At 46.7% G+C, this 13377-nt stretch overlaps 1 long non-coding RNA gene across 1 annotated transcript; it reads left to right on the top strand.

Annotated features, from left to right (window-relative positions):
- The first annotated feature begins 1318 nt into the window (after nt 1–1318).
- On the top strand, nt 1319–5005 carry LOC123102842 (uncharacterized). The gene is made up of 2 exons (XR_006449428.1): nt 1319–3280; nt 4585–5005. It is a non-coding gene; the product is annotated as an uncharacterized lncRNA (long non-coding RNA).
- The last annotated feature ends 8372 nt before the right edge of the window (nt 5006–13377 follow it).

Below are 13377 nucleotides of genomic sequence, written 5' to 3'. Positions count from 1 at the left end.
CGAAAAAATATCACGAATCAGAGTAATCGTTCTTTGACAAAAACAATATGTGCTAATAAAACAGACGAGATGGGCATCACCTGGAATTTTTTGTCGGATGAAAAAGATAGCAGATGCTCAGTTGATTTGATGATGTGTGTTCCCTTTAGCCCTTATTAGCGTGGGGACTTGATACCTTTTGTTTGCTTTCCTCTCATAAGGAGACAGTACTAATAGTACTTAAGTCGTTTCATGCATGTTGAGTTTTTCTTTTGACCGGCTTGTCCATACCAGAAAATTTGCATTGATGCCAATCTCTCCATATAGTAGTAAAAAGACCCGCTCACTTTTCTGCAGTCTCAGTACTTAAAAGCATTTGTAGCTAACCCGGCTCAGTGCACCTCAAGGACTTTTCAGGTGGCTGCAGGGGCGGTTCAGAGTAGCGGGTTACAACGGCGGTTGAGGCAGCTGGACATAGAAAGGCCAGAACTCCGGCGATGTCGGCGGCTCAAGGGTGAGGAGGCCCAAGGCGCGAGGCAGCGGGGTACACTGAGGAGGTGACCCGAGGCCCTCGCGGCTTGGAGCCGTCAGCGGGTTGCAGCAGCAACGGCTGGTATGAGGCCGACTTGGCAAGATCGACCATGGAAGCAGCCGCTCGAACGGCAGTTTGATGCATGGCTGCAGCAGCAATGGCACAAGGCCGTGGATTTGAGAGCGACCTGGAGTGAAGCCGCGGAGTCAAGGGCAACTCAGAGCAGAGAGGCGCCGGCGAATCAGCTCGAAAGAGGGAGCGAAGCCGCGCAGAAGAAAGTCAGCGCCGCGACTCACCGTGGAGGTGAGGCGGATGAGCGACTTGGCTGTGGAGTAGGCCGCAACAGCGGAAGGCCAAGCGGCGGCTTGAAATGGCAGGCGCGAGGCCACAGCGGCGGAGGTGACCCAGGCGGCCCGAGGCGAGCGGCTTGACGGGCGAAGCTGGTGAAGTGCGTCGGCGACCGCGGAACCGAGGCATGCCAGCGGTTCCAAGGCAAACGGAGGTGGCGACTTGTGGGTATAACCGCCATGACCCACGTGGGTGGCGGCTTAGAACAGATGTCGGGGTACGTCAGACGCGCCGGCAAAGGCCTTTGCTACGGAACGGTGCGCCAGCCATGGTTGAATCACAGTCGGGGAGGTGTTGACTTGACGCGAGGTCAGAGAATAACTCAGTGTCCAACTCTGTTTCCGGGTCATGGTTATCTACACTACTATTAAAAGAGCAAACATTAATTCCCCTATCTCCACACAACAAACTGTACACGAGATAACCATAACCCTCCGACCAAATCAACGTAAACACATCCTACTGTCCATATTGCGCCGATAGTCCGCCGTCCAAATTAACGTCCCAGATCAAATATTCTGGCGAGCATACGCGCCATCGTCTGCCAATTTTCGTACACCACGTCGCCGATCCCCCACCGCAACTCCGTGATTTCCGGATCAATTCCACCGGAATCGTGGCTCCCCCACACTTTTTTCGTTAGGCCCCGAAAGAACGGATCCCCGGCAACCTATAGCGGCGGCGGAAGAAGGCGTGGGTACCGAAGGGGCGATGACGATGGTGTTCGTGGCCGAGGAAGGGAGGCGGCAGCGGTGATGGTGGAGGCCGCGGCCGTGGCTACAAAGGGGTTGGTCATGGTGGACACGTCCGAGGCTATCATCGGGGCGGCAACAACTATGGCGGCCTTGGTGCGCGCAGTAACTACGGCGGCCGCGGCAGCAGAGGAGGAGGAGCCGCCCCCGACATGCACCAAGCCGCGGGGTCCCCCCTCTCCGAGAGCTACCACATAGAGGCGGCCCAGCTCCGGGAGAAGTTCCAGGCGATGGACGCGGGTTGGTGCCGCTATAGATCCAACCGACCGACGATGGAGCAGCTGTCGGCGTTCCTCCGCGCGGCACCAGGGTCCATCACACCTCCAGCATCCTCCCCCCTCCCCCCAAGCCTTGCCAGCCGTAGCCTCCCAGATCCTCCTCTCAATGCATCTCCACTTCCCCTACGACGTCTCAGGCTTCACGATCTCCACCACGATGGGCGTCACAAGCCCAAGGGAGCGCGTCGAGGCCATGGCGATGCTGCTCCCCTTCCTACCGTTGTTGCCGCGTTCCACCACTTGCGGCAGCAAGCAAATGGCACAGCCAGAGAAGCCGCCTGCCGAGGAGGCAGCTCCAGCTGCAGCACTGGATAAGTGACCCCTCAGGGCATAAGACAAAGTTCTTTAGTTACACGGCTGCAACTTAATTTGTTTCCTTTCTATTTGTGCTGATTTTGAATACAGTGTAGTACAGAACACCCACAAAATCATCACAGGGATTCATGAACTCACTTTCGAATGGAAGAAATGTGTTGTTCAATTGGCATCAACCCGATCGATCACTTGCCTGATAAATCTCCTGTCGTCTGAATCTGGTTCCTCTGCGGATTATTCTGATGTTTACAGCGTCGGATTTGGTGCAGTGGAAGGGGAGACCGAGGAGGAAATGGCGACCAAGAGGAGCGTGGGCACCCCTGGGCCACAAGGACCTCAGGAGCAGAATGTGTTCCTTCGTGCCGATCTGAACATTCTGCTGGACGACGACCGGAACATCACCGAGGACAACCGCATCCGCGCCTCCGTGCCATCGGTGCCGTTCCTCAAGTTCCTCATGGGGAAGGCCGCCAAGGTCATCCTAGCCAACAATCTGGTGAGCACACGCTTCTCGATCTGTGCCTGTGGCGTTTTATTGATGAATTTGTGCCGTTTGAGTGTTAGTCTTCTGTTCATCCATGAATCTCTTGGGAGTAAAGGGAATATATAAGAAGAAAATTATTTCAGCTAATAGCTGTATGTGTTGTAGCCTGTTAGCATTGTGCTTAAAATCATACTAACAAAAATTGTGAGAATTAATTTAGAATTTCATTTTCTTACATTGTTTGTTACGTTTCTACTCAGAAACATACAGAACAGAGTCCTCTGTCCAGTCCATGTGAATTGCTTTTGTCATTACAGTAATTTGTAAAATAATTTGTTCAAGTGGCTCCTGCCGCTTGCCACTCCTCACTTGCCGGCCCGTTCGCCACTAGCCGTCGGCCCCTGCCCGCCCGCCTCTCCTGTGGTGCACGGTGCCCGACCCGGCTCTGTATGTCCGCCTCCCTCGTGCTGCTCGTTGGTCGCCCCCATCATTCAGCCTCTTGTGTGGCGCACGGCTGTATGCCTGTACCTGCTTGATGTCGGGAGCAACACCACAGGATGGCCGTGCCGCGCCTTCATCTCAGACCTCACCGGTAAATTCCTTGCTTGCTGTTCTAACAAATGTAATTTCTAATCATGCATGTTTTTATTTGATACGCCGTGTGCTGAGGCTGAGTTCTAAGTGCTACGACTGGAATTCTCGTTAATTTCATATGTTGCAATTCTGAAACTGGATTTTGTGTATGTAGTTATTCTAATGTCCGTTGGATCAACTCTGTATTTTCTTCACATGTTGAACTGACATGTGATACTGGGTCTTGTGTACTTTCAACAGCCTTGCAATTTTCGTTAGGATTTGGTGCGTGTGCATTTTCACATAATTTCTAACAATCCAGTTCATCTTTTCGTTGCGGAAGACTAACCAACCATGCGCGGATTGAGTTCATTCTACTGAGTGTCCCAGGTTGTGTATGCAATCCTCCTCTGCATTTGCAGGCTGTCGAGTCTCTGTGAAGTTCCTTCGCATAGATGTTGATCACAGTTTAACTTCAAAATGAAAAGAGAATCCAATCCATATCGTGCTACAGTAATTTTTGGTGTCAACTAATTCAAGAGTACTTGAAATCCGATGGGGAATACTGATGGTGCATCATTTTGGACTAATCTTCTTATCTGAGACCAAAGTTAGATGCCCTAGAGGCCTTAACACTAGGATGACTTAATCCTTTCAGCATCTAACAGTTATTACAAAAAAGAAAGGAGAGAACTCCAGTTATGGTGAAGAATGGATGAGTCTGTTAGAAACTCCATCTTTTTCTTGTTTCGGTATTGTCTGCAGCTTGGTTTCATGAAGATTCTATTCTGTATTTTTACGTCACATTTGAAGGTGTTGGCAAGTAGGCGGCTCTACATCTTGCCAATTCAATTTCTAATAGGCATGAGCCCCCTGTGTTCTGGACAAGTAAGGACACATGCATAATTACCTGATCATGTAGCAATTCTGAGTGAGATGCATGCATTTAGATTGGATGTTGAAGCGAGCCCGCCATTTTATTACTCTAAAACAACTATACGGTGATATTTGGCTATTGCTTTCAGTATTAGGGAATTATAGAAACTGAACTGCAGGGCTTACTATTGTTTTATGTGACATTCCTGTATACCATCACGCCATACTGTTTATTTTGAGCAAGCTTTCTTTTTCTTGGACAATTTTTAGTGTAATGTCGGTAAATAAGTGCAAACTTGGGTATATATTTTATTTTCTCATGTTGTATTCATTTTATCTGTTCTGCTACTGTAGCAAGCAAATAGAATCACGCACAAGCTCCAATTAATCCTGCGCAAAACTGATTTTGAAGTGTGGATTATGGACTCCTTATCTATTCTGTTTCAGACTTAGGATTGTAGGGAAAAGTGTGGACTATGGATTCATACCAGAACTGGATTGGCCATGGCACGTCTTCACCAACTTGTCATGGCGTCGGCAACAATATTCAAGATTTCTTGTTTCCTTCATTTTCAAGCATCTCTCATACAGGCGATATATGCAGGTTCATCATTCATGCGAGGGATATGAAAGATGAAACAAAAGTGAAAGGCGTTTACGCCTACAAAGGCATTCTACTACTTGCAGTTTCTGTAGTTCAATCAAACATTACAATTTTCAAATTATATTTGTTATGGTTAGATATAAATTTTAAAAGTTTCGAGGTTCCATGAGATGAGATGATGGCTCATTTGTGTCATTTTGACAAAAGTCCCACTATACGGTCAGATCTTGTAGTTCAATTAGATAATGCAATTTTCAAATGATATGTGGTATGGTGGTATGCTTTTATTATTTTTATTTCCTATGTTGTCACTAGCACTTGTGCACGAATTGGCTACATGTCTGCAGAGCTAACCAAATGAGAGCAATTACATGTCTGCAAAGCTAACCAAATATAAATGAGATTAATTTCCTGACCGCAGTTTGTGCCGGAGCTTACAATGAAAGAAATGCTCTAACCCAAAATCACCATCTCTCCTATTATTTTCATTTTGTATAATTCTTCACCAATAGCGGTACTACATGCCAGAATCCTCTCTGTACTTAACTTCCTCTTTGCAGAATCCGCATACTATGTATAGACGAGATCTTTTTTTCTCATGATTATACGTGCATTGCACGTGCACACTTACTAGTCTTGGAAAAAGAAAATCCCCTTTGGTGTTTTCACATGTCGGTTGGTCTGATCACAAATAGCCCCTAAATCTTTGCTTCATCTATTCAAACAAAAACCCTGTCAGTCTTGATGATTGACAGTTGTAGCGATCGTATATAGAAATTTTGTAGCAGAGTTGATTTCAATTGGGTTAATCTCACGACCGCGACAACACACAGACGCAATGATACACGGGTGTGGCGGTGTCGTACAACAGCTTGTAGTACAAACCGATCTATGATCGAAAAAATACTGACGACGGCGGCGCACGGATCAAACCCTAATTTTTCTTGATCTCAATATCTTGTACGCTGGGTTATCCAGATAAATACTCCGCGCCGGCTCTTCTTCATCTGTCCAATCGCAAGCTTCTCGGTCCCTGAAGAATTCCCTCCAAGAACTCAACACCACCGTGCGCGAGCCCCACGGTGGGCGCCAACTGTCGTGGAATTGTCACGACAGATGTCCTATTGTGAGGACTTAGTCGTGAGGCCAACACATCTTTGTAGTAGCTTGAGAGGGGTTCAGCGGAATCGAGAGACGCAACACATGACAAGGATTTAGATAGCTTCGGGCCCCGGGAAACATCATCCGAAATAGCCCTACATGCTATTTGTGGCTAGATCTCATTATGCTCTTGAGAGAGTCGCTGCATAAGCCGGCTCCCCCTTTGTGTCTAGGCCTAGAGATTGTTTCTTCTTACTTGTCCCTCTTGGGGAGCCCTGCCCCTCCTTATATATGTTGAGGGGGCGGACTATATGACTAGTCGTAGTAGGATTAGGATTACTCTATTACAAGTGGAGTCCTAGTCTTGCTTCCATTGTAGGAGAATATTCCTTATGCCTTCCTCATAAACAGGCCCACCATCATACGAACCGGCCTACTGGGCCTTGGGCCTTGTCATTCGTGTGAAACACCCACCGGGTCACCAATGAGTCTTCAGGCTCGTGAGTCGTCACACCAGTGAACCACCAGACACGCGAGTCGCCAATCCTCTAGCGGGTTACCAATGAAACGCCAAGTCCGGCCGGGTCGTACCGCGCGGTATATCCCCGACATTAGCCCCCAGTTTAATTTGGATTTATCCATGTTAAACTGATCCTGTAAACAAAACACAAGAACAATTTGACAGGTTATGCTCCAGGTTAAATATTTTGTAAGCCGGCACCTGATCATCTTTAAGTCCTTGTCACTTCCTTGTTGATATATACATGTCCATGATCTCATAGCAAATCTCCCTTAGTAGATATGTTTCAACTTTGTCAATATAAAAAATCCAGATACTTCTTTTGAGAAATCCGGGTCAATAGGTCAACTTCAGAGTCAATTTGCTGACATTGGTCTCTCGTAGAGAAATATTGTAAGAAATAATCCACTTGAATCGGCTTGCAAAGCGCCGGCTTAAAAATATTGGTCTTGAAATACTCATCTGACTTTCAGCCGGCTTGTAGAACTTGCAGGCTTATCATTGCCAAAATATCCGGTTTGTAAATATTGATAGCATCGGGTCATAATTGTTGCTGATGCTGGGTTAATCTTATGATGACGTCGGGTCATAAACTTTGCAGATTTCTCCGATAATAATATAATACCTGATTTGCTCAAAACTGAGAATTTGAAGTTATTCCTCCCTTATATACATATCACATGTAGCCCCCAAGTGACGGGTTTTCATGCTTGCAGCAACCTGGGACTTGTAATGGCCTTATGCTCATAACAATTTCAATCAGTGTAGCCCCCAAGGGCCAGGTCATTATGCAATAATGAGCAGGGACTTTGTAAATACGATCATGTAAACCTGAGCAGCAACGTGTAGCCCCCAAGGGCCGGCTCATTACAATGTGATGAGTCGGGCTTCAATAAGGCCTGTAAAAATGACTTTACATTAGCCCCCAAGTGCCATGGTGCATGCTAGCAGTGACATGGGACTTGCATATTTGATGTAATTTCAACTTGAATAATGTAGCCCCAAGTGCCGGGTCGTAAGCCCGTAGCGACTCGGGACTATTTCTTCCATTGTGGAATAAATTATGTCCATTGATAGAATAATATCCATTGCGCTGAAGCGACTTTGAAAACCTCAATCGTAATATTGGCTTTTGATAAAAATCCAGCCATGTTGGCTATTAAAGATTTGAATAATATAACCCGGTTTGAAAACCGGTTCCTGTGATATTGAATCGTATTGTCGGATTAGGATACCTGTGCAGTAAGGGCGATAACCCAAAATTTAGAAGCCAAAACTTCCAAATGTTTATAATTGTCATGATGTCGAATTATCATCCAAAGTCAAGCCGGGTTAACCGAAACCACATATATGCTTCAGATATGAACGAAAAGTCTCAAGACAAACCCAAAAGACTGCTTTCAAAAAACTTAAGCAAAATAGAAAGAAGAATTTGAGGCTTCTGATTCAAATACGATCAGTAAACCGGACCAAAGGGGTTAAGTTAGGATTCGAATACGATCATGTAGCCCCCAGTGGCTTTGGCGTTGCGCCGATCAAGAGGGTACCGACAGCTATGTTCTTTTGGTTCGAATACGACCTATGTTTGAACAGGAAGCCCCCAAATGACCTTGAGAGGTTTTTAACGACCCTGATTCGAATACGATCCAAGTTGGACCCAAAAGGGGTTAAGCTATGATTCAAATACGATCAAGAAGCCCCCTAGTGGGTTTGGCATTGCGCCGATCAAGAGGGTACCGACAGCTATGTTCTCTTTGGTTCGAATATGGCTTATGTTTGAACAGGAAGCCCCCAAATGACCTGTAACTGTGGCTATGAGCCGGATCAAAGGGTAATCATAGCTTAGCTCAATAAGCCGGAAGCCCCCAAGTGCTATATTTCTGGGCTGTGCTCGCCGGTTGCCTATGTTTGACTTGTTCTGTGCAACAAACTCTCTTTGATCCCTGTAGTTTTTCTGAAAACTCGAACTTGTGAGAGATGAATTCTTTTTTAAACCGGAATTTGAAAACGGATATTGAGAGCTTAAAAGCTTTGTGGGAGACAGGTTTACCTTGAGCCGGATGTTTTGAACCAGATTTGAGAGCTTAAAAGCTTCGTATGAGACAAATTTACCTTGAGCCGGTTGTTTGAACCGGATTTGAGAGCTTCAAAGCTTTGCGAGAGAGAGATGTCTCTTGAACCGGATTTTAAACCGGAATCTTTATTTTGAATCGACAATTTTCTGACGGCCTTTAAATTTTCATCAATATGGCGGTGTCCTTCAGTACCGGGTTATCATTCCCTCAATGACCCGGAGTTCCCGAGTCATGTCATTCTAGCCCCCGAGTCTTAAGACTACTCGAGGAGTTGGCTTGAGACTCTCCATATTTGACCATGATACAAACCAGTATGAGTCATTCAACAGCTCAGTGATATAATAGTCCCTTTTGCAGTAGACAACTTGTCCTGCATTGGAAAACTTGCAAGCCAGAGTAATTGCTTTTTTAAAGAAAGCAATATATAATATATATAAATATGCTGGATGGATTTCACCTGATGCGTCAGGTCAGTAATAATCACCGTGGAGTTGATGATCACCATGGTGAAGCTGGAATCAATCACGACCGAGTCGGCCGCGGGAGCAAATAGATGAGCCGGCCACGGCGTTTTAAGCCAGCGGACGGGCGAGTTAATCGCAGGCGCAGTAAGTCGTGCGAACGGGTGAGTCAGCCGCGTCGTGTTGATGTAGCAGGGGCGCTGATTTGGACATGTTTCCGTCGAGCAGCATGACATGGACGAGTGCTAGTGTAAAAAATAATATTGACGCACTTCCTCTTGCAACACCTATGTAATGAATAATGGTCCTGCGAAAAAATATCACGAATCAGAGTAACCGTTCTTTGACAAAAACAATATGTGCTAATAAAACAGACGAGATGGGTATCACCTGGAATTTTTTGTCAGATGAAAAAGATAGCAGATGCTCAGTTGATCTGATGATGTGCGTTCCCTTCAGCCCTTATTAGCGTGGGGACTTGATCCCCTTTGTTTGCTTTCCTCTCATAAGGAGACAATACTAATAGTACTTAAGTCGTTTCATGCATGTTGAGTTTTTCTTCTGACCGGCTTGTCCATACCGGAAAATTTGCATTGATGCCAATCTCTCCATATAGCAGTAAAAAGACTCGCTCACTTTTCTGCAGTCTTAGTACTTAAAAGCATTTGTAGCTAACCCGGCTCAGTGCACTTGAAGGACTTTTCAGGTGGTTGCAGGCGCGTTTCAGAGTAGCGGGTTACAACGGCGGCTGAGGCAGCTGGACATAGCAAGGCCAGAACTCCGGCGGCGTCGGCCGCTCAAGGGTGAGGAGGCCCAAGGCGCGAGGCAGCGGGGTACACTGAGGAGGTGACCCGAGGCCCTCGTGGCTTGGAGGCGTCAGCGGGTCGCAGCAACAACAGCAGGTATGACGCCGACTTGGCAAGATCGACCATGGAAGAAGCCGCTCGAACGGCAGTTTGATGCATGGCTGCAGCAGCAATGGCACAAGGCCGTGGATTTGAGAGCGACCCGAAGTGAAGCCGTGGAGTCGAGGGCAACTCAAAGAAGAGAGGCGCCGGCAAATCAGCTCGAAAGAGGGAGCGAAGCCACGCAGAAGAAACTCAGCGCAACGGCCCACCGTGAAGGTGAGGCGGATCAGTTACTTGGCTGTGGAGCAGGCCGCAGCAGCGGAAGGCCAAGCGGCGGCTTGAAAGGGCAGGCGCGAGGCCACAGCAGCGGAGGTGACCCAGGCGGCCCGAGGTGAGCGGCTCGACTTGCGAAGCCGGTGAAGTGCGTCGGTGACCGCGGAACCGAGGCGTGCCAGCGGTTCTGAGGCAAACGGAGGTGGCGACTTGTGGGTATAACCGCCATGACCCACGTGGGTAGCGGCTTAGAACAGATGTCGGGGTACGTCGGACGCGCCGGCAGAGGCCATTGCTACGGAACAGCGCGCCAGTCGTGGTTGAATCGCAGTCGGGGAGGTGTTGACTTAACGCGAGGTCAGGGAATGACTCAGTGTCCAACTCTATTTCCGGGTCATGGTTATCTTGTAAAAAGAAAACCCCCTTTGGTGTTTTCACATTTCGGTTGGTCTGATCACAAGCAGCCCCTGAATCTTTGCTTCATCTATTTAAACAAAAACCCTGTCAGTCTTGATGATTGACAGTTGTAGCGAACGTATATAGCAATTTTGTAGCAGAGTTGATTTCAATCCGGTTAGTCTCACGACCGCGACAGTTCACAGACGCAGCGATGCACGGGTGTGGCGGCGTCGTACAACATCTTGTAGTACAAACCGATCTCCGATCAAAATAATATTGACAATGGTCGCGCACGGATCAAACCCTAATTTTTCTTGATCTCAATATCTTATACGCGGGGTTATCCAGATAACTGCTCCGCGCCGGCTCTTCTTCATCTGTCCAATCGCAAGCTTCTCGGTCCCTGAAGAATTCCCTCCAAGAACTCAACACCACCGTGCGCGAGCCCCACGGTGGGCGACAACTGTCGTGGAATTGTCACGACAGATGTCCTAGTGTGAGGACTTAGTCATGAGGCCAACGCATCTTTGTAGTAGCTTGAGAGGGGTTGAGAGGAATCGAGAGATGCAACACATGACAAGGATTTAGACAGCTTCAGGCCCCGGGAAACATCATCCGAAATAGCCCTACATGCTGTTTGTGGCTAGATCTCATTATGCTCATGAGAGAGTCACCGCATAAGCCGGCTCCCCCTTTGTGTCTAGCCCTAGAGATTGTTTCTTCTTGCTTGTCCCTCTTGGGGAGCCCTGCCCCTCCTTATATATGTTGAGGGGGCGGATTATATGACTAGTCCTAGTAGGATTAGGATTACTCTATTACAAGTGGAGTCCTAGTCTTGCTTCCTTTGTAGGAGAATATTCCTTATGCCTTCCTCATAAACCGGCCCACCATCATATGAACCGGCCTACTGGGTCTTGGGCCTTGTCATCCATGTGAAAGACCCGTCGGGTCACCAATGAGTCTTCAGGCTCGTGAGTTGCCACACCAGTGAACCGCCAGACACGTGTCGCCAATCCTCTAGCGGGTTACCAATGAAACGCCAAGTCCGGCCGGGTCATATATCCGGCCGGGTTATACCGCGGGGTATATCCCCGACACATGGAGTCTTGGTGCTGATCATGTTTTTGCTTGTGAGAGAGGCTTAGTCAACGGGTCTGCAACATTCAGATCCGTATGTATCTTGCAAATCTCTATGTCTCCCTCCTTGACTTGATCGCGGATGGAATTGATGCGTCTCTTGTTGTGTTTGGTTGTCTTGTGAAATCTGGATTCCTTCGCCAAGGCAATTGCTCCAGTATTGTCACAAAAGATTTTCATTGGACCCGATGCACTAGGTATTACACCTAGATCATATAAGAACTCCTTCATCCAGACTCTTTCATTTGCTACTATGTACTCTGCTTCACACATAGATCCCGCCACGACGCTCTACATGGAACTGCACCAACTGGCAGCTCCACCATTCAATATAAATACGTATCCGGTTTGTGACTTAGAGTCATCCGGACCAGTGTCAAAGCTTGCATCGACGTAACCATTTACGACGAGCTCTTTGTCACCTCCATAAACGAAAAACATATCCTTAGTCCTTTTCAGGTATTTCAGGATGTTCTTGACCGTTGTCTAGTGATCCACTCCTGGATTACTTTGGTACTTCCCTACTAAACTTATAGCAAGGCACACATTAGGTCTGGTACACAACATTTCATACATGATAGTACCTATGGCTGAGGCATAGGGAATGACTTTCATTTTCTCTCTATCTTTTGCAGTGGTCGGGCATTGAGTCTGAATCAACTTCTCACCTTGTAACACAGGCAATAACCCTTTCTTTAACTGATCCATTTTGAACTTCTTCGAAACTTTATCAAGGTATATGCTTCGTGAAAGTCCAATTAAGCGTCTTGATCTATCTCTATAGATCTTGATGCCCAATATATAAGCAACTTCACCGAGGTCTTTCATTGAAATATTCTTATTCAAGTATCCTTTTATGTTATCCAGAAATTATGTATTATTTACAATCAATAATACATCATCCACATATAATATTAGAAATGCTACATAGCTACCACTCACTTTCTTGTAAATACAGGCTTCTCCAAAAGTCTGTATAAAACCATATGCTTTGATCACACTATCAAAGCATATATTCCACCTCCGAGAGGCTTGCACTAGTCCATAAATGGACCGCTGGAGCTTGCACACTTTGTTAGAACCTTTTGGATCGACAAAACCTTATGGTTGCATCATATACAACTCTTCTTTAAGATATCCATTAAGGAATGCATTTTGACATCCATTTGCCAAATTTCATAATCATAAAATGCGGCAATTGCTAACATGATTCAGACAGACTTAATCATCACTACGGGTGAGAAGGTCTCATCATATTCAACAACTTGAACTTGTCGAAACCTTTCGCAACAAGTCGAGCTTTGTAAACAGTAACATTACCGTCAGCGTCAGTCTTCTTCTTGAAGATCCATTTATTCTCTATGGCTTGCCGATCATCGGGCAAGTCAGCCAAAGCCCACACTTTGTTCTCATACATGGATCCCATCTCAGATTTCATGGCCTCAAGCAATTTCGTGGAATCCGGGCTCATCATCGCTTCCTCATAGTTCGTAGGTTTGTCATGGTCAAGTAACATGACCTCCAGAACAGGATTACCGTACCACTCTGGTGCAGATCGTACTCTGGTTGACCTACGAGGTTTGGAAGTAACTTGATCAGAAGTTTCATGATCATCATCATTAACTTCCTCACTGATTTGTGTAGGAATCACTGGCACTGATTTCTATGATGAACTACTTTCCAATAAGGAAGAAGGTACAATTGCCTCATCAAGTTCTACTTTCCTCCCACTAACTTCTTTCGAGAGAAACTCCTTCTCTAGAAAGGATCCATTCTTAGCAACGAATATCTTGCTTTCGGATCTGTGTTAGAAGGTGTACCC

Source organism: Triticum aestivum, chromosome 5A (genome assembly GCF_018294505.1).
Source record: "Triticum aestivum cultivar Chinese Spring chromosome 5A, IWGSC CS RefSeq v2.1, whole genome shotgun sequence".
Classification (NCBI taxonomy): Eukaryota; Viridiplantae; Streptophyta; class Magnoliopsida; order Poales; family Poaceae; genus Triticum; species Triticum aestivum.
Note: the sequence above shows the minus strand (reverse complement) of the source record. Positions and strands in the feature narration are given on the sequence as shown.